General features: G+C 46.7%; 1 protein-coding gene across 4 annotated transcripts in view; it reads left to right on the top strand.

Annotated features, from left to right (window-relative positions):
• Positions 1 to 19,846: 19,846 nt before the first annotated feature.
• The window catches only part of CEP295 (centrosomal protein 295), a 61,358-nt gene continuing 60,053 nt past the window's right edge, over positions 19,847 to 21,151 (top strand). For 3 of the 4 annotated variants that reach the window (XM_068145713.1, XM_068145722.1, XM_068145707.1), the window contains exon 1: positions 19,850 to 19,951. The gene's annotated coding sequence lies outside the window, so the exon portion shown is untranslated. Of the gene's footprint in view, positions 19,952 to 21,151 lie in introns of all 4 variants that reach the window. The other variant, XM_068145723.1, reaches the window with a different exon arrangement.

Here is a 21,151-nt window from a genome sequence, read left to right as displayed (position 1 = left end):
AACCCCTTCCCGGTTACAACCACCTTTCAGGTAGTTGTAGAGAGCAATGAGGTCACCCCTGAGCCTCCTCTTTCTTCTCCAGGCTAAACAATCCCAGCTCCTTCAGCCTCTCCTCACAGGGCTGTGCTCAAGGCCTCTCCCCAGCTTGTTGCCCTTCTCTGGACACGTTCAAGTGTCTCAATGTCCTTCTTAAACTGAGGGGCCCAGAACTGGACACAGGACTCAAGGTGCAGCCTAACCAATGCAGAGTACAGAGGCACAATGACTTCCCTGCTCCTGCTGGCCACACTATTCCTAATGCAGACCAGGATGCCATTGGCCCTCTTGGCCACCTGGGCACACTGCTGGCTCATGTTTAGGCAGCTGTCAATCAGCACCCCCAGGTCCCTCTCTGTTTGGGAGCTCTCCAGCCACTCTGACCCCAATGCTGACTCTTCACTGTGTAAAATGCTAATACCTTGACATTCTTAGTGCAGAATTTGTACTGCACTGGTGACAGCAACAGTTAACACAGAAGGTACTCATGCTATACCCACTCTGCTAAAGACACATCACAATCTATTTGCTTTCATTATACCATCTCAAACATTATTTTCCTATTACTACTTTCATTATGGAAGGGGGACTGGTCTGTTGGTGTTGGGTTGGACTTGATCTCAAAGGTCTTTTCCAACCTGGTTAATTCTATTGGAAAAGCAGATGCATATTAATAAATTAACACCAAAAGAGCACTACTAAGTGTGAGCCATGCATATGTCCTCCACTATGCTGCTTGTCTGTGTACAGGTCAAGGGAGAGCATTGTAAGTTTAAAATAAGCAGCTTTGATTCTGCTGAGTAATTTGTTGTTCCTTTAAACACAGACTGAAACATATACAGACAAAACTGGTGGACAGATAAATAACTGTTGCCAGAAGTGATCTGCAGCCTTCAGGCAATGCTCTGAACATCTTTCTGTCTCGTTATTTCTGTATATAAATGAGAACTTTGTTTGTTGTGGGCAGGATACTAGGCATGAAAGCCTTGGTATGTGTCTGAGGCAAACAGGAATGTAGCTGTTTAATTCTTAACAGCTCAGAGACAGCAGTCTCTGCAGTGATTGTGACCTGGGATACAGTCACAAAGCAAGCACAAGCAAGTGAAACTGCAATCACAATAATTGCCATTCCTGTTATCACAGAATGGTTTGGGTTGGAAGGGACCTTAGAGATCACCTACTTCCAACCTGCCTGTCATGGGCAGGGACACCTTCCACCAGACCACGCTGCTCAAGGACTCATCCAGCCTGGCCTGGAAAACCTCCAGTGAGAGGGCATCCATGACCTCCCTGGGCAGCTTGCTGCAGGGTCTTCACATCCTTACTGTTAAGAATTGTTTTTAATTAGCCAGTGCAAATCTGCCTTCCTCAGGCTTCAATCAATTCCCTCTTGTCCTGGCATTACAAGCTCTTGTAAAAAGTCCTTTCCCAGCTTTCTTGTAGGCCCTTTTCAGGTAGTGAAAGGCTGCTGTAAAGTCTTATTGGAGCCTTCCCTTCTCCAGGCTGTACAGCTACAATTCTCTCAGCCTTCCCCATAAGGGAGGTGCTTTAGCCCTCTGATCATCTTCACAGCCCTCTTCTGAGATCCTTCTTGTCCTGGGGGTATCAGAACTGGATGCAGTACTCCAGGTGGGATCTCATGAGATCAGAGTAGAGGAGGAGAATCACATCCCATGTCCTACTTCTTTTGATACAGCCTAGGACACCGTTTGGCCTTCTGTGCTGCAAGCTCACATTGCTGAGCCATGTGGAGCTTTTCCCATCAGCTGACACCCCCAAGTGCTTCTCCTTGATACTGCTCTCAAGCTGTTCCTTGCCCAGCCTATATTTATGCTTGGGGTTGCCCCAACCCAGGTGTAGGACCTGGCACTTGGTCCTGTTGAACTTCATGAGGCTGGCTTGAGCCCACCCCTCAAGCCTGTCCAAGTCTCTCTGAATGGCATCTCCTCCCTCCAGTGTGTCATCTGTACCACACAGCTTGGCCATCCACAAACTTGCTGAGGGTGCACTCAATGCTACTGTCCATGTTGCTGACAAAGATGTTAAACAGCACTGGTCCCAGTGTTGACCCCTGAGGGTTGCTACTTGTCACTAGTCTCCATTTTGACATTGAGTCATTGACCTCAACTCTGTGTGTGACCATCCAGCCAATTCCTTATCCAGAGAGTGATCTATCACTCAAGTCCCTGCTTCTCCAATCTGGTGACCATGATACCACATGGGACAGTGTCAAACACTCCACACAAGTCCAGGTAGATGACATCAGTTGCTCTTCCCTTATCCACTAATAGTGGAACTCCATCATAGAAAGCCACCAAGTTTGTCAGGCATGACTTGCCCTTGGTGAAACCATGGTGGTTACCACCAGTCACCTCTGTCATTTCCTGTATGCCTTAGCAAAGCCTTCAGGAGGATCACCAGGCAGAGAGGCGAGACTGACTGGCCTATAATTCAGAGCTCCTGAGGTTCATGATGGTGGTCCTCAATACATTTTTCAAACATAGGTATTATTCCCATTCTGCATCTTTGGAAAGTGATGCCACTAGGGCAGGTGCCTTGCCTAAACAAATCAGCTGGTGAATGAGGTGGGAGGAAGCCATGCAGCTGAGTGCAGGGGAAAAAAATTGGAGTGGGGCTGCCATTTCCAGCAGCAGCCATCCCACAGAGCCACTCCCATCCTTGCTCTCACAAATGGAAAGAGAACCTTGACTTCCCACCTTCCATCATCTATTCACTGACATTAGATGAAAGGTAGAAAACAGCAAGTTACCACATAAAATATCATCAGCTTATTAGAGAATGCTTCTTTGTGAAGCTGTCTCAAGTGTTTGGATCTCTTTTTTTCCCCCTCAGATACCACTCTTCTCAACTGTGTGTTAACACTGATATTTTGTGCTGCATCTTCAACTAACAACTTACCAGTCTGCTTTGTTATCCCCTCTGCCAGTGCTGCAGTGACAAGGAGCCCATGTAAATGTCTTCCTCTGTTGTTTTCCATGCTGTCATCATTCCAGGGGTTCAACTAAGGTCTCTTGAATTAGATCTGTAGTACACAGCTTTCCAATGTGGATCAGCTCAGATGTGTGCTGCTTGCAATGCCTGCTGAATTCAGACAGTAACAGTTAAAGCTTCTCTTTGTCCTTGTCTGCAGGATTGGGGCCAGCAAGATAAATTTTCCAGAGGAAAACATTGTTAAACCAGCTCTGCATTAACCAAGGATGTTTATACACTAAACTCTTGAGCTGGCAGCCTAGCTGCAGTAGCTTGGGCACCAGCTGCCAAGTATTTACACAGGATTTCAAGCTGGCTTGTTCAATTCATGCTGCAATAGCTGCATTGCTACTGGCTCCTCAGTTATTGTGCTACTTATCTTGGGTTTATTAACACAACATAAGAATATGGCAGGCCTATCTTTGTTGCCAAGACACTTGCAAGAAGAAACAAAGGAGTTAAAACAATCATTGCAAACTACACACTGGGAAGACATTTGCAAAGTAAGGCTTTTCACATGCTAAAAGAAAAAAGCAGCAACAATTTCTCCTGGAATGTTTTCATTTAGGAAAGAAACAGTCTCACAGTATCACTAAGGTTGGAAGAGACCTCGAGGATCATCAAGTCCAACCTATCAACACAGATCCCACGACTAGACCATGGCACCAAGTGCCACATCCAATCCCCTCTTGAACACCTCCAGGGATGGTGACTCCACCACCTCCCTGGGCAGCACATTGCAATGACAAATAACTCTCTCAGTGAAGAACTTTCTCCTCACCTCGAGTCTAAACCTCCCCTGGCACAGCTTGAGACTGTGTCCTCTTGTTCTTGTGCTGGTTGCCTGGGAGAAGAGACCAACCCCTTCCTGGCTACAACCTCCCTTCAGGTAGTTGTAGAGGGCAATGAGGTCACCTCTGAGCCTCCTCTTCTCCAGGCTAAACAATCCCAGCTCCCTCAGCCTCTCCTCACAGGGCTGTGCTCAGGGCCTCTCCCCAGCCTTGTTGCCCTTCTCTGCACACGTTCAAGTGTTTCGATGTCCTTCCTAAACTGAGGGGCCCAGAACTGGACACAGGACTCAAGGTGCAGCCTAACCAATGCAGAGCCCAGAGGCACAATGACTTCCCTGCTCCTGCTGGCCACACTATTCCTAATGCAGGCCAGGATGCCATTGGCCCTCTTGGCCACCTGGGCACACTGCTGGCTCATATTCAGGCAGATGTCAATAAGCACCCCCAGGTCCCTCTCTCTTTGGGAGCTCTCCAGCCACTCTGACCCCAGCCTGTAGCTCTGCATGGGGTTGCCGTGGCCAAAGTGCAGCACCCAGCACTTGGACTTGTTGAATGCCATCCCATTGGATTCTGCCCAACTAATAAAGCAACTTTTTCTGTAGCCTCTATAAATTGGCACTGGTTTGGCCAAGTTGTCCTAAAATGAGCTCATTAAATCCAATTGGACCATGTATAGCAAAGAATCATAGGATAAAAGTATGACTTTAATGTCTAAGGGGAAAAATACTCTGTAGTACTCAGCACTGATTCCAGTGGTGGATGCCTGCCAAGATTCATTTTAGTTAAACATACAAGTGGGTTACAGTAATGCATTTTAAGCTAGATCACTTCCCTGTTATCAGGGCTGGTTGGGTTAGAGGCAGTAACTCTGAGGGCACAGCAAAATTGCCTGTTGAAAGAAATCATAAACTTGGGAAAATACCAGTGTTAATTAAAATCTATTATCTCTGATTTAAACAGAGCTTTAGTAGAAGGCATGTGGCTATTCTCAAGATCTTGTGACCTGACCACAGTGAATCCAAATGAATGAACACATTGAGTGCACCCTCAGCAAGTTTGCTGATGACACCAAGCTGTGTGGTGCAGCAGACATGCTGGAGGGAAGGGAGGCCATCCAGAGGAACCTGGACAGGCTGGAGAGGTGGGCACAAGCCAACCTCATGAGGTTCAACTAGACCAAGTGCAGGGTCCTGCATCTGGGTCAAGGCAATCCCAGGCACAAATCCAGGCTGGGCAGTGACTGGCTGGAAAGGTCAACAGGAGCTCTCAATGTGCACTTGCAGCCCGCAAAGCCAATCAGATCCTGGGCTGCATCAGGAGAAGTGTGGCCAGCAGGGCAAGGGAGGTGATTCTCCCCCTCTACTCAGCTCTGGTGAGACCCCACCTGGAGTACTGCCTCCAGTCCTGGAGCCCCTATTACAAGAGGGATCTGGAGGTGCTGGAAGGTGTCCAGAGAAGGGCCAGGAGGATGAGCAGAGGGCTGGAGCACCTCTCCTGTGAGGACAGGCTGAAGGAGTTGGGGCTGTTCAGTCTGCAGAAGAGAAAGCTCCGAGGTGACCTCATTGTGGCCTTCCAGTATCTGAAGGGGGCCTACAGGAAGGCTGGGGAGGGACTGCTCAGGATCTCAGGTAGTGATAGGACTAGGGGGAATGGAATGAAGCTGGAGGTGGGGGGATTCAGGCTGGATGTGAGGAGGAAGTTCTTCCCCATGAGAGTGGTGAAGCCCTGGAATGGGTTGTCCAGGGAGGTGGTTGGGATGCCATCCCTGGAGATGTTTAAGCCCAGGCTGGCTGAGGCTCTGGCCAGGCTGATCTAGTGTGGGGTGTCCCTGCCCATGGTAGGGGGGTTGGAACTAGATGATCCTTGTGGTCCCTTCCAACCCTGACTGATATTATGATACATGCCTTGCAAGTAGGAAGCAGAGCTCATATCTTACAGTCAAAAGCAGAGGGAAAATGCACACTTAAGTGATGCACAGGTGAGATCCAGAGTGCCTATTTGTGCACTTCTTATAGGCATCACAACATCTGGTCTCAGCAGGGTGAATCCAAGAACTGAAATCACACATGTGAAGACAGTATCTCCAAAGAAATTGGATGCTTCCCAGGGTAGCCCAGAATGCCACACAAGGAGTTGGGGGCAACCCAAGATGAAATCCCAAAGAAAACATGTCTGAGCACTTCTCCTGGACTTGGGAGCTTCTGCTCTCTTGAGGTACACAGCACAGAAGCTTCCCCCCCACTGTTAGTGGGCTAACTGAGCATTGCTCTTTCTGTCTAGAGAAGTGTAATTGCTGAAGGACAAGACTAACCTGGGGTCTTAACTGCCTCCTTAGCTTCACCACATGATTACCTAATGCAAAATGCATTGATAGTTCAGAGCACAGCAGAAAAGAATTCCATCTTTGCCTGACTTCCAGGATCCCTCATCTTTCTTTCTATGCCTTGAGAGTCTGACACTGCTTTCTTTCCAGTCTCATTCTTGGACGCACAGCAGCCCAGCTGGAACAGGACATGCCCCAAAGAGACCTTCCTAGCCTGAAGCAAGACATTTGCAGGATAAGGATCAAGCACAAATCTCCACTGCCCTGGGTAACTGCTCTGCCCACCAAGCAACAACAACGAAGCAGCAGCAGTAGCATCACTTCTAAATAAGGCAGCTTGGTTGTCATGCTTTACACTGGAAAAATACAGTCCTTGCATGAGTTCATAGCTCCCCTAGTCATTCCTGGTTGAATCACAATGGACTTCTGCTTTCACAGGGTAGGAAGTCTACTTTCACAGAAAACAGCAATAGGCAGAAGGAATAATAAACTCATTTGAAGTATCAGAGAGGTTTCCAAGGTCACTTCCAACCTGGTTAATTCTGCATTCTATAAGTAGAATAATAGCTTATGGCTAAACAGCTGCTGCTGCTGCTCCACCACCACCATTTTTGCACCCATCCCAGAGCTGGGGACAGAGCCCTCACCAGCCAAGATACCACTCAGAGGAGCTCAGCCCCACTGAGGAAGCCCAGCCAGCACCCATGGGTGATACCAGAGGAGTCATCAATCATTGCCCTAACAACCGGGGGGCCACCAGGCCCCCCGGCCTTTGTTGTCACCACCACCAACACCCAGTGTGCACCAGGGGCACTCACCAGTGAGGAGAGGAGGATCCTCAGCCCAGATGGGCTCAGCTTGGGGCTGCTGCCCTTCCTGGGGGGGATTAAAAAGGGGAGTGGGTGGGGAGGGCCAAGTGGCCACACCTGGGGTGGGAGGAGACTCCAGCAGAGCCCAGGTGCTCTGGGATTTGAGGGGAAAAGGGGGGAAGTGGAGCAGGTGAGGGACTTTAGGGTGTCAGGGAATGACAGGACTAGGGGGAGTGGATAAAAATAGAAATGGATGTCAGGAAGAAATTCTTCCCCATGAGGGTGGTGAGACACTGGAAGGGTTTGCCCAGGGAGGTGGTAGAAGCCTCATCCCCAGGAGTTTTTAAGGCCAGGCTGGCTGTGGCTCTGGGCAATCTGATGTAGTGTGAGGTGTCCCTGCCCATGGCAGGGGGGTTGGACCTGGATGATCCTTGAGGTCCCCTCCAACCCCAACAATTCTATGATTCTTTTCCAACCTGGTTAATTCTGTGACTCTGTGATTCATTTCAAAGCCAATCAAGTAGGATTGGCTATCTCCAAGAATATGTTATCTGAGGAACACAAGGACTCTGTGTGTGCATACCCACCTATAGCACAGTTGCAACAAAAACTGAGTTGTGTACTTAAAACTTTAGCTCCATAACTCTTGCTGCATTTCATTAGCTCAGGGCCCAGTCTGTATGTGTGTGCTTCAATATGCTTCTCAAATGCCTTCTTTTTGGGGATCAGGATGCACCTCAGAACAAAGCCTCTTATTAGAATAGAATAGAATAGAATAGAATAGAATAGAATAGAATAGAATAGAATAGAATAGAATAGAATAGAATAGAATAGAATAGAATTAACCAGGTTGGAAGAGACCTTCAAGATCATCGTGTCCAACCCATCAACCAATGCAACCCAACTAATCAATTAAACCATGGCACCAAGCACCCTATCAAGTCTCCTCCTCCACTACCTCCCCAGTCAGCCCATTCCAATGGGCAATCACTCTCTCTGTATAGAACTTCTTCCTAACATCCAACCTAAACTTCCCCTGGTGCAGCCTGAGACTGTGTCCTCTTATTCTGGTACTGGCTGCCTGGGAGAAGAGACCAACCTCTGCCTGTCTACAACCTCCCTTCAGGTAGTTGTAGAGAGCAATAAGGTCACCCCTGAGTCTCCTCCTCTCCAGGCTGAGCAGCCCCAGCTCCCTCAGCCTCTCCTCACAGGGCTGTGTTCCAAACCCCTCACCAACTTCGTTGCCCTTCTCTGGACTCGTTCCAGCAAGTCAACCTCCTTCCTAATCTAAGGGGCCCAGAACTGGACACAGGACTCGAGGTGCGGCCTAACCAGTGCAGTGTACAGGGGCAGAATGACCTCCCTGCTCCTGCTGGCCACACTGTTCCTGATGCAGGCCAGGATGCCATTGGCCCTCTTGGCCACCTGGGCACACTGCAGGCTCATGGACTATTTTAGCATAGAGATTAAAACACTGTATCCAGTATGGAGTAACAGAGGCTCAGGTTTTTTTGAGTCCCAGCCCAGTGTCTTCCATTTTGTTCTTCATTATTGGTGGTTTTTTTTTTCTACTTCTCTTTTACAGATAGGAAAAGTGAAAAAAAAAAACAAAAAAAAAAAAACAACTCAAGAACATAAATGTTGTCTGTCTCCTTTATTCTTAAACCACTTTTCATGTACAGGGAATAAAATTTCATTCTTAGAAGAGGACTGGGCACTAGAGCTCAGCACGCTGACAAATGCTGATTTGCCTTGTGTGGATAGAATTCAGCCTTGGTCAATTCTTTTCATCCAAACAATATCATGCTGTCTGGCACTGATTCGTGCCTAGCTGTTCTTAGCCACCTGCAGTGGAATGAGATGCCTGACCAGCCAACCCAGCCTGTGAATGAGGAAGCTAACAGATAATGTGGGTTTCCCCCCTGCCCTCCCTCCCTCCCCGGTCTGTGTTTACTCTGCATCACAGAAAATCTGTTTGTCAAATATTAATTGAATTCTCCAACATTTGGCATATTTGCATAACTATTATGAAATGGAGCATTATCTTCCTTGGTATTATACCCATTTCCCTTAGATGGTGTCTCTTTGATCCATTAATCATGTTTCCTGTATCCTCCCACAGAAGCTTAATTGCTCACATCCTGCAGAACCCACTCACAAAGAAAGAGATTAGCTCTATGTAAATCTAAGGTTATTACCTTGCCTCTATAAATGTAAAACAATTAAATTATCCTCTGAAAAGGACAGTGATAAAATTCCAGATGAGCATTGATCACCCAAGGAAGCAGATTGAGGCAATTTTATTGGGCCAGTGGGGGGAAAAATTGGGTTTGCTTTACCAAGGACATTGCTGGGGCAGATGATGCTGCTGTCCCTGTCTTTCTCCACTACTGCTGCTGTCCCCTTTACTGACAGCAGGATTACTTTGATGTTTGAAACAAAGGCCAGGTCAAAGAGATGACTCTGATTTTAGAATGGAATGGAATGGAATGGAATGGAATGGAATGGAATGGAATGGAATAGAATAGAATAGAATAGAATAGAATAGAATAGAATAGAATAGAATAGAATAGAATAGAATAGAATAGAATAGAATTAACCAGGTTGGAAAATACCTTTGAGGTCATTGAGTCCAACCTATCACCCAACACCATCTGATCAACTAAACCATGGCACCAAGCACCCCATCCAGTCTCTTCTTAAACACCTCCAGGGATGGTGACTCCACCACCTCCCTGGGGAGCATATTCCAGTGGCCCATAACTCTTTCTGTGCAGAACTTTCTCCTCACCTCCAGCCTAAACCTCCCCTGATGCAGACTGAGACTGTGTGCTCTTGCTCTGGTGCTGGTTGCCTGGGAGAAGAGACCAACCCCCACCTGGCTACAGCCTCCCTTCAGGTAATTCTGGACAGCAATAAGGTCTCCTCTGAGCCTTCTGTGGAGTTGATGTGGCCTCATACTGGTGGGTACATCACCTGGGAATTTTTGAAACCTCAAGGTATGATCTAAGGATGTGAGCACACCATTAGGGAACCCCTTTATTCAAGGATGCAGCTAGCTAGTACTAGTTTATAGGAAGCACTGAGAAAAGGACTGTATCCCAAATTTCACCTCTCAAACCTGTGGGGATATGTTTTTCAGAATAACCTCTTCTAACTATAGGACACACATTTGGTGGGGGGGAACAGAGAAAAAGCAGAGCAGACCTCTCTTTTTTTCCCCCTTCCAACAGGAGTGGGTGGTAGGAGCGGTATCAACTTAACAGTAGCCTGGTGGTCACAGCACTTGTGGAGGAAGTGGGAAAGATTCAATGTTTTTTTCATTAGAGTCAACACCCACAGAGATGTTCTAACCACCAGGCAGAGATCTGTCTAGGAAAAGGGGATCACCTGCCTCTTCAGGTGAAGCCATGCTGCTGTACAAAACATAATTCTCTATTTATTGGGCCATAAAGTGAATAGAATAGAATAGAATAGAATAGAATAGAATAGAATAGAATAGAATAGAATAGAATAGAATAGACCAGGTTGGAAGAGACCTTCAAGATCATCATGTCCAACCCACCAACCAATCCAACCCACCTAAACAACTAAACCATGGCACCAAGCACCAAGCCCCACATCAAGTCTCCTCCTAAGCAGGGTGTTCAGGCAAAACCATGGAAAACAGGAGGCCTGCTTCTCCAATTGCCTCTTCTCTTCAATTACAAAAGGGAATAGCAGTGTGTTTTGTGCAGAACCCTGTGCAGTTGTTGTGTTGCATGTACTTGGAGCACATTAGATGTTGACCTATATGTAAAAGAAATGTAGCTCCTGAATCTTGTTCAGATTTATTTAGTTATTTATTTATTTAGAATAAACCAAACCAGGTTGGAAGAGACCTTCAAGATCATTGTGTCCAACCCATCAACCAATCCAACCCACCTAAACAACTAACCCATGGCACCAAGCACCCCATCAAGCCTCCTCCGGAACACCTCCAATTTAGATGAAAAAAGGCTGAGAGAGAGAGTTGAAGTTGTTCAGCCTGGAGAAGAGAAAGCTCTGGGGAGAGAGAGAGAGGCTCCTTATTACAGCCTTTCAGTATTTAAAAGGGGCCTATAATACAGATGGGGGACAATCTTTCCAGTAGGGTCTGTTGTGACAGGACAAGGGCTAATGATTTTAAACTAAAAGAGGGTAGGTTTGGACTAGATATAAGGAAGAAGTTTTGCACAGTGAGGATGGTGAAATACCAGAACAAGTTGCCCAGAGAAGTGGTTACCCCACCCATGGAAACCTCCAAGATCAGGCTGGATGGGGCTCTGAGCAACCTGACCTAGTTGAAGGTGTCTCTGCTTACTGCAGGGGGGTCAGACCTTTATAGGTCTGGGGTTGGTCTCTTCTCCCAGGCAGGCAGCACCAGAACAAGAGGACACAGTCTCAAGCTGCACCAGGGGAGGTTCAGACTGGATGTTAGGAAGAAGTTCTTCACAGAAAGAGATATTGGCCATTGGAATGTGCTGCCCAGGGAGGTGGTGGAGTCACCATCACTGGAGGTGTTTAGGAAGAGACTGGATGGGGTATTTGGTGCCATGGTTTAGTTGATCAGATGGTGTTGGGTGATAGGTTGGACTTGATGATCTCAAAGGTCTTTTCCAACCTGGTTAATTCTATTCTATTCTATTCTATTCTATTCTATTCTATTCTAAACATAGGTTTCTTCACTCTGCAGCTTTTCCCACGTTCTTCCTCTTGGTGCACATTCATTCTCCTTGTAAATTTTTCTTCACCACTCACTCCTTTTGTAAGGTTTTCTGTGAAACATATTTCTTCCACAAAGCCTTTTAATGACTCTATTGATATAGTCAGCTTCTTCCTACTGAAGAAAACATCAAAGCTAATTTGCTGTAGAAGCATAATCTGGCGTATCACAGGTTTGTCTGATCATGCAGTCTGTTTGATTTAGACTGTGAAAGTCTTGATCAAACCAGGATGTACTCTTTCACATTACGAACATTTTGCTGTCATTTCATAAACAATATTAAGGTATTATAATGGATATCCAGAGATAATGACATGTCCTTTCTGAAAGGAGATTTTAGTGGCTGGGGAGCTCCCAAACAGAGAGGGACCTGGGGGTGCTGATCGACAGCCACCTAAATATGAGCCAGCAGTGTGCCCAGATGGCCAAGAGGGCCAATGGCATCCTGGCCTGCATTAGGAATGGTGTGGCCAGCAGGAGCAGGGACGTCATTGTGCCCCTGTAGTCTGCATTGGTTAGGCCACACCTCGAGTCCTGTGTCCAGTTCTGGGCCCCTCAATTCAAGAAGGACATTGAGACACTTGAGTGTGTCCAGAGAAGGGCAACAAGGCTGGGGAGAGGCCTTGAGCACAGCCCTGTGAGGAGAGGCTGAGGGAGTTGGGATTGTTTAGCCTGGAGAAGAGGAGGCTCAGGGGTGACCTCATTGCCCTCTACAACTACCTGAAAGGTGGTTGTAGCCAGGAAGGGGTTGGTCTCTTCTCCCAGGCAACCAGCACCAGAACAAGAGGACACAGTCTCAAGCTGCACCAGGGAAGTTTAGGCTGGAGGTGAGGAGAAATTTCTTCACAGAGAGAGTCATTCGTCATTGGAATGTGCTGCCCAGGGGGGTGGTGGAGTCACCGTCCCTGGAGGTCTTCAAGAGGGGATTGGATGTGGCACTTGGTGCCATGGTCCAGTCATGAGGTCTGTGGTGACAGGTTGGACTTGATGATCTTTGAGGTCTCTTCCAAGCTTTGTGATACTGTGATACTGTGAGATGTGCATTCAGTATCCTATACTGTATGTCATCTACTGCAGAAGCTGCCAGAAATAGCAGAAGCCAGCAGCAAGGAAGTATTCAGAACACATTTTTTAGTTGCTTTATGAACAAATGACTATTAAGACATCAAAAGGGATTCTGACTGAATCAGTCATTAAGTTGGCAGGGCCTGACTATTTATTTCTTCTTTATGATTTCATCCAGAACCTTTAACCTCTTCTTTGGGGGTTTGTAGCCTTAAAACCTTCAGCTATTCTTTGAGACGTACTTACATCAATTCTACTGCTTACAGCATGGCATTTGGTTGCACATCTGAGGGAAATTGAAGCTTGTGAAAACTCCACCTTATCCTTCATGCAATGTAATAAACATAAGCAATGGAAAGGAGGAGGCAGGCAGCACGAAACAGGGCAATTTAGGTTGGAGAAAAAGTAATCACTTTAAAATTGGTGGAAAAAAATTGTTTTTTTTCTCCCAGTTTCATCTGTGCTACATGCTGAAAATATGATCTTACTGCTAATGTAGAGCTAAACTTAATAAAGCATTTTTAATCAGATAATGATGTCTTTTTTTCTACAAGGTAAGATTTTAAGCTATTCAAGAGATCTTGCTGGAGTGTAAAATCTGTTATTTTAAAGGGAATATCAGGAAATTCAGCACTGTTCTATTTTCTGCTTGAAACTACCTCCAATAAAGCAAGTAATATTCTGTAGAGTTTCTGAAATTGGATAAGAGTAGATATTACAGGAAGAAACACAGGAAGGTTAGCCAAACAAGATATGGCATGGTAGCTGAGAAAAAAACTGGCAAAGACCAGCTGTAAACTCACTGGGCTGTGCATAATTGGCCTATCTGTGCACATAGCTACTATGTATATTATAACAATTAGAGAACATTCTTTTTATGGTTCCAGTGTGTTTTAGAAGGTTGAACACAGTTTGCCAGAATTCTGGTAAATGAATGCATACACACCAAGCCCGTGCTGCAGAATTCATGGGACCCTGGCATCACTGACTAATTAAGCAGACTGCTTCTGAGGACATGCAGCAGTGTCACTACACAAGGCTCCCTTTTGTCTGTAAAAACCTGAATCCAGCTCAGTTCTGTTGGCTTCAAGCTTTAGGAGAGCCTGTTTCAAAATGACCTTATGCAGTGCCAGGGCTCATGCATGAATAATAACATGTTCTTAAGCAGTTGGTGCTGCTCTTACCATCCCAAGGCTGGTTGTTTTCCAAAGAATAGAATAGAATAGAATAGAATAGAATAGAATAGAATAGAATAGAATAGAATAGAATAGAATAGAATAGACCATGTTGGAAGAGACCTTCAAGATCATCACATCCAACCCATCATCCAACACCACCTAATCAACTAAACCATGCAACCAAGCACCCTGTCAAGTCTCCTCCTGAACACCTCCAGGGATGGGGACTCCATGACCTCCCTGGGCAGCCCATTCCAATGGGCAATCACTCTCTGTGTAGACCTTCCTCCTAACCTCCAGCCTAAACCTCTCCTGGCGCAGCCTGAGACTGTGTCCTCTTGTTCTGGTGCTGGCTGCCTGGGCGAAGAGATCAACCTCTGCCTGTCTACAACCCCCTTTAAGGTAATTGTAGAGAGCAATAAGGTCTCCCCTGAGTCTCCTCTTCTCCAGGCTAAGCAACCCCAGCTCCCTCAGTCTCTCCTCACAGGGCTGTGTTCCAAGCCCCTCACCAACTTTGTTGCTCTTCTCTGGACTCGTTCCAGCAAGTCAACCTCCTTCCTAAACTGAGGGGCCCAGAACTGGACACAGGACTCGAGGTGCAGCCTAACCAGTGCTGAGTAACAGGTGCAGAATGACCTCCCTGCTCCTGCTGGCCACACTGTTCCTGATGCAGGCCAGGATGCCATTGGCCCTCCTGGCTGCCTGGGCACACTGCAGACCCAAACCATTAAGCTGGGCTAAAGACACTGGGTGAAGTCCCAAGGGCATATGTGACACAGAATGGGCATTGCTTATGGTTGCTGTTGGCTTCCTAATAAGTGCTTCTGAAACAATGTCATAAAGAAAAAAACATGCCTTGGGTTTTTTTTTTTCCCCTGTAAGGTGACAGCATTTGTATCTATAACCAGATCTGAATTTATAGCCATTTCTTTCTTTCCATGACAAGAATTTTAGGATGTACATAGTAGTTAATTTAATTGCAGGTAATTATCCTTTTACTCTTTACCTTTCTATGCCTCATAATTTTGTTGCTTTCTTTGCTTGGGGTTTTTTGTTTGTTTGTTTGTTTGTTTTTTGTGGGTTGGTTTTTTTTTTTTAATAGAATCAGTACATTTAGGTGGCCAAGAAGGCAAATGGCATCCAGACCTGTATCAGGAACAGTGTGGCCAGCAGGAGCAGGGAGGCCATTGTGCACCTGTTACTCAGCACTGGTTAGGCCACACCTTGAGTCCTGTGTCCAGTTCTGGGCCCCTCAGTTTAGGAAAGATGTTGAGCTGCTGGAAGGTGTACAGAGAAGGGCAACAAAGCTGGGGAGGGGTTTGGAACACAGCCCTGTGAGGAGAGGCTGAGGGAGCTGAGGTTGCTAAGCCTGGAGAAGAGGAGGCTCAGGGGAGACCTTAATGCTCTCTACAACTACCTGAAGGGAGGTTGTAGGCAGGTGGGGATTGGTCTGTTCTCCCAGGCAACCAGCACCAGAACAAGAGGACACAGTCTCCAGCTGCACCAGGGGAGGTTTAGGCTTAATGTTAGGAAGAAGTTCTTCATAGAAAGAGTGAATGGCCATTGGAATGTGCAGCCCAGGGAGGTGGTGGAGTTACCATCACTAGAGGTGTTTAGGAAGAGACTGGATGAGGTGCTTGGTGCCAGGGTTTAGTTGATTAGATGGTGTTGCGTAATAGCTTGGACTTGATGATCTCAAAGGTATCTTCCAACCTGGTCTATTCTATTCTATTCTATTCTATTCTATTCTATTCTATTCTATTCTATTCTATTCTATTCTATTCTATTCTATTCTATTCTACTCTGCAAGTATACAGGCACAGCTCTGGATACAGTTGCTCTTTACTGGAAAGCATAGCTTTCCAGCTTTCTCTTGCACAACACAGAGCATAATAACAAAAGCTACCCTTCCACATCTGTCAAGAAAATTTATCCCCAGATCAGTCTCAGGCAGAGACTGTTACAGGCTGTGCTTGCAGAGGCTGACCATAGTAGATTAGTCAGTCTCAGAAATAAAGACTAGCCCTTTTTCCATGCAATGAAAATTCCATCTGTATTTGCAAAGCTTATGCATTACAAAATGGCACTATTTAGCTGAAGCACTCTCCAGCTTTGAAACTGTATGAACTGTAGGGTTACAAACCTTTGTGAAATCATATCTTGTTAGATAATTAGACATCCAGTGTCAGGTGCTAAAAGGGATAAATCAGCATGAGAGAAGTAATCACAGATTGAAACAAAACGAACCAGAGGGAAACATTTAAGACGGTGTGGTAACAGGGTATGTGACACAGAAGAATTCTGACTGCAGAGAAGGGCCAGTTCCAACTGAGAGAAGTTCTCATTTCATTCCAGTACTTCAGCCATCAGCAAGGAGACAAGAAACAGAAAACTGCATTACTGTCTAATGAGGAGTTAGAGCACTCAGGGTGGGGGGGTTAGAGTCTGACTATGACACTTTCTTTAAAGCCCTTCTTTCACAGGTTTTTAATGAGAATACTTAATTCTTGCAGGGTGCCAAGGCTTGCACCCTTTTGGGTGGACTGCCAGGTAGTTGCAATGGATCCATTACTGGATCTCAGAAAACCTATAAAAGCAGAGCTACCCTGCTGAAGATGCAGAAAACCCTGCAAGGTCATCCTTGCCTTGTGAGAGTGAGAGACATGAGTGGCCATTTAAGAATTTCTAATGAGGAAAGGAGCAGCTAGTGCTTCTGTGTGGAAGGAAGAGGGATAGGTTGCATATGTTGGTCTGCTAAACCTACCAATGAAACCAGGAATCTGTTCATTCAGGGCACACAGAGGCAGCCTCAGTCTTACTCATCTTCTATCCATTCTTAACAATCCCACAGAGCACAAGAAGACAAGGTACCTGTGCCAACATCTTTTGCAGTGGTTCATGCACATAAACGTCCTCTTTGGTAGGGAAATACTGACAGTCTCACTCTCAAAAGCCATTTTCTGGGACAGCAGAAGGTGATTTGAGCTCCTGACCATGTGCTGCAGGCCACTTCAGCAGTGGACTTCATACAGCCTGGCTAGTTGTACTGGTATCAAGAACAGTGTGGCCAGCAGGAGCAGGGAGGTCATTCTGCCCCTGTACACTGCACTGGTTAAGCCACACCTCGAGTCCTGTGTCCAGTTCTGGGCCTCTCAGTTTAGGAAGGAGGTTGAGTTGCTGGAATGTGTCCAGAGAAGGGCAACAAAGTTGGTGAGGGGTTTGGAACACAGCCCTGTGAGGAGAGACTGAGGGAGCTGGGGTTGCTTAGCCTGGAGGAGACTCAGGGGTGACCTTATTGCTCCCTACAACTACCTTGAAGGGAGGTTGTAGACAGGCAGAGGTTGGTCTCTTCTCCCAGGCAGCCAGCACCAGAACAAGAGGACACAGTCTCAGGCTGTACCAGGGGAGGTTTAGGCTGGAGGTTAGGAGGAAGTTCTACACAGATAGAGTGATTGCCCATTGGAATGGGCTGCCTGGGGAGGCGGTGGAGTCACCATCACTGGAGGTTTTCAGGAGGAGACTTGATGGGGTGCTTGGTGCCATGGGTTAGTTGTTTAGGTGGGTTGGATTGGTTGATAGGTTGGACACGATGATCTTGAAGGTCTCTTCCAACCTGCTTTATTCTATGTGTTCTATTCTATGTATTCTATGATACTGCTGCATCACTATTCACCTTCTAAAAAAGAACATCACCTTCACAGGGGGGAAGAATTAATGCAGGCCTGCAATACTGGAATTCTAATAGGTACAGCAAAAAGTAGAAAGCATGCTGGTATTAAAATGACCATTTGCTAAATCCCTGGTTTTCAGTGTATGTCTGTAAACTAAGGGGTAGCAGAAATGATCCTGTAGTACATTGACTAGAAAGCACCCTTGAAACAAAATTCTTACCCAGTATGTGTCAGTTTAATAATACCCCTTATTTGCAATAGCATAAGTGAGGAGCATATATTTGACCTCTTTCACTTTTTATGAGTAGAGGATTCTGAAATCTATAATCTCAATTACTCTCTTAATAGACTGTCTTCAATTTTTTTCTTACCTGTTGACCTGCTGGATAAAGCTATTTAGGAGAGATGCTATTGTGGAGAGCACTGCCATAATGAAAATGCTGAAGGACAAAAAAATCCAATAAGGAGACTGAAAAACGCATTTGGAAGCAAACTGCTCACATTTAATTTATTCAGTGTGCACACTATGAAACATCTGGGTGTCTTTAACGTACAATCAGGTATTAACTTGGTAGTAGCTATTACAATCAGCAGTTTGCAGCAAGTTGTAAGCACTTGACAGAAAGCAAATTATCTCCCTAACTGATCCCATAGCACAGAAGTCTGTGAATAAGAAAGCAGTGTAGCAGTAAAATGAAGAAGGGAAGAACAAAAGCACATTCAGCTGCTACATTAGATCTTCTTCCTGTGCTCATGTCTTTTGTCTTGCAATCCTGTTTTTTAAGTGTATTTCCATGCACCTGCACACACCAAACCACTAAGCAGTCTCAGCCCTTCTTGTTTCAGTCGCTCAGGGCACAGTATGGTGGGCTCCTATGACATGTAGCTCCTAGTACAGAATTGTTTATTCCTTTTTTCCAGAAGAAACTGTCATGGAATGTAGATACGTTCTGCAGGCACGTGTCAATGTGAGACAACCCATTGTCTCCTTTGTGCTTGGTGGATTAGAAGTCACAAGTGTTTCTTCGATTTATTTTTGCAGCAGCAGCTCAGACCCTGGGAACATAACTCAGTGCAAAGAAACAGTTGGGCACAGCTTGTCTTGCTTCATCCTTAGGTGCAGAATTGTTTCTCTCAACATGAATAAAAAGGTTTTGCTCTGGTTTATGTTCCTCATAAATTAACGTTATGGAACCATTTCACTTTCAAATCCCAGCTGCTGCAAGTCTCATACGTATTACATATGGTGCCTTTCAGAGAGAAAACTACAACATGAGGATGAAAATAAAGAAGCAAACAAGTGCTGCATCAGACTTGTGAGGAGCAGACATTAGTTAATTAAGATGTGTATAAAAGAAAGATGAGCATGAGTTCTGAGGGTGAGGTAGCAGCACAGATGCACTCATTGTAGAAGTGACTTAGGCAGCCACACACAAGCCCAGAAGAGAGAGCAGCACTTCAGGTCCTGTCTAAATTTACTCCTTCTGCTCATAAAGTGGACCCAAAAAGGGTGTTGGTCAAGAAAGTCACATGGAGGTAAAACTAGTATGGGAACACTCGTAGAGTTCTTAAGCACTTGGTGCTGCTCTTACTATCCCAAGGCTGGTTGCTTTCCAGAGAATAGAATAGAATAGAATAGAATAGAATAGAATAGAATAGAATAGAATAGAATAGAATAGAATAGAATAGAATAGAATAGAATAGAATAGAATAGAATAGAATAGAATAGAATAGAATAGGTTGGAAAAGACCTTTGAGATCATCGAGTCCAGCCTATCATCCCACACTATCTAATCAACTAAACTATGGCACCAAGCACTTCATCCAGTCTCTTCCTAAACACCTCTGCCTCCTCACCATTCCCTGTTGAGTCAATACCCCTCCGCTTTATTAGTTGGAACCTCCCCACCGAGGCCTGCTGGCATGGGGTCGTGGGAAAACCAGAGTAAGAACCCCCTCCTAACCGAGCGAAGCATTAACGCCGTTGGAATACCTGACAGAAGTATACCTAGCTCCGCCGTCTATTTCATCGCCACAGCGGGCTGCCAGTCACAGCTATCCTCAGTTCCCATTGGTTATCAAAAGTGAGGGGCGGGGACCAGCCAGGGAGGGAAGGGGGGGTGGTTGGCGCATGCGCACTGTCGTGAGCTGCGGAGGCGTGGTGGCGGATGGCTCGCTCCGAATTCGCTGCGGGCCCGTCCCGCCATGGTTTTCCCTTTCCCGCTGCGCCCGCAGCCATTGGCCGCTCGGGCTGAGCGTTGAGGTGACGCAGCAGCGAAAGGAGGCAGCCGTTGGCGGCGACGGCAGCCGGGAGGGTTCGTCTGGCGGCGGGAGAAGCGGCGGGTAGGTGTATGCAGCTTCACCGTGGGGTTGCTTCTCTTGCCTTTTCTCCCGGCTTTTCGGCCATGGGACTGGTCCACCGCGCACTTTCTCTTTTCGTTGTCCGTCCTCTGCTTGGGCTGGTCGAGCGGCTGCGGCCCTAGCGGCTAACTGGTGAGCGGCCAGGTGGGCCCGCGGCCTTCAGTGCAGAGCTCGCTGGCGGCGGGCTTCTCCCCGCGGGCCTGCACGTGCCTCTGGGTGCTCCGTCCTCCGCACTGCCCCCCGGGCAGCCGCGCCCCGAGCCGCCTGCCTCAGGGCTGAGCCGCCGGCTGGTGCTTTGTGCTCCGCAGCTTTCAAACGCTGCTGCTTCTCTTCCCGGCTCCCGAGAAGCGCTTTTTGTTGGCTCTGCTGGGCGCTCAGAGGTGTTAACGCTGCTTCCAGGAATCTCTAGCGCAGTGCCCCCCGGGGAGGGCGGTCATGTTTGCTGATCGCTTTGTACGGCAATTGAATCAGCGCTGATGTTGGCTACTTTACTGCGGCGTTTGTGCGATCGGATTTTGCTCTTGTGCTTTAGCTGGTAGATCTGGACTTTGTTTTGTTCACCCTCTTTTCTTTCTTTTCCCTTCTTTTCCCTTTTCCTCATGATCTCTTTTGGTAAACTTTTGTATATCATCAGCTGAATATGGGAAAGCCAGCAGGAACCATCATATTCTGTCCATGTTTCTCCTGCAATGAACTTGGGATTCATAATTATTTAGTTTTAACACCTCACCTGCTTTCTTTCGAATTTGTTTGGTTGGTTGGTGGGTTGGTTTGTTTGTTTAGTTAAGTTTATGATACTGCAAAGAAAGCTTTCCAGGTGAAACAGAGAAGGGCCAGGAGGATGGTCAGAGGGCTGGAGCACCTCTCCTATGAGGACAGACTGAAGGAGTTGGGGCTGTTCAGTCTGCAGAAGAGAAGGCTCCCAGGTGACCTAATTGTGGCCTTCCAGTATCTGAAGGGGGCCTACAGGAAGGCTGGGGAGGGACTGCTCAGGATCTCAGGCAGTGATAGGACTAGGGGGAATGGAATGAAGCTGGAGGTGGGGAGATTCAGGCTGGAGGTGAGGAGGAAGTTCTTCCCCATGGAATGGGTTGTCCAGGGAGGTGGTTGGGGCCCCATCCCTGGAGGTTTTTAAGCCCAGGCTGGCTGAGGCTCTGTCCAGGCTGATCTAGTGTGGGGTGT

Source organism: Melanerpes formicivorus, unplaced genomic scaffold (assembly GCF_026170545.1).
Source record: "Melanerpes formicivorus ecotype bairdi unplaced genomic scaffold, bMelFor1.0.p_v2 SCAF_1, whole genome shotgun sequence".
Classification (NCBI taxonomy): domain Eukaryota; kingdom Metazoa; phylum Chordata; class Aves; order Piciformes; family Picidae; genus Melanerpes; species Melanerpes formicivorus.
Note: the sequence above shows the minus strand (reverse complement) of the source record. Positions and strands in the feature narration are given on the sequence as shown.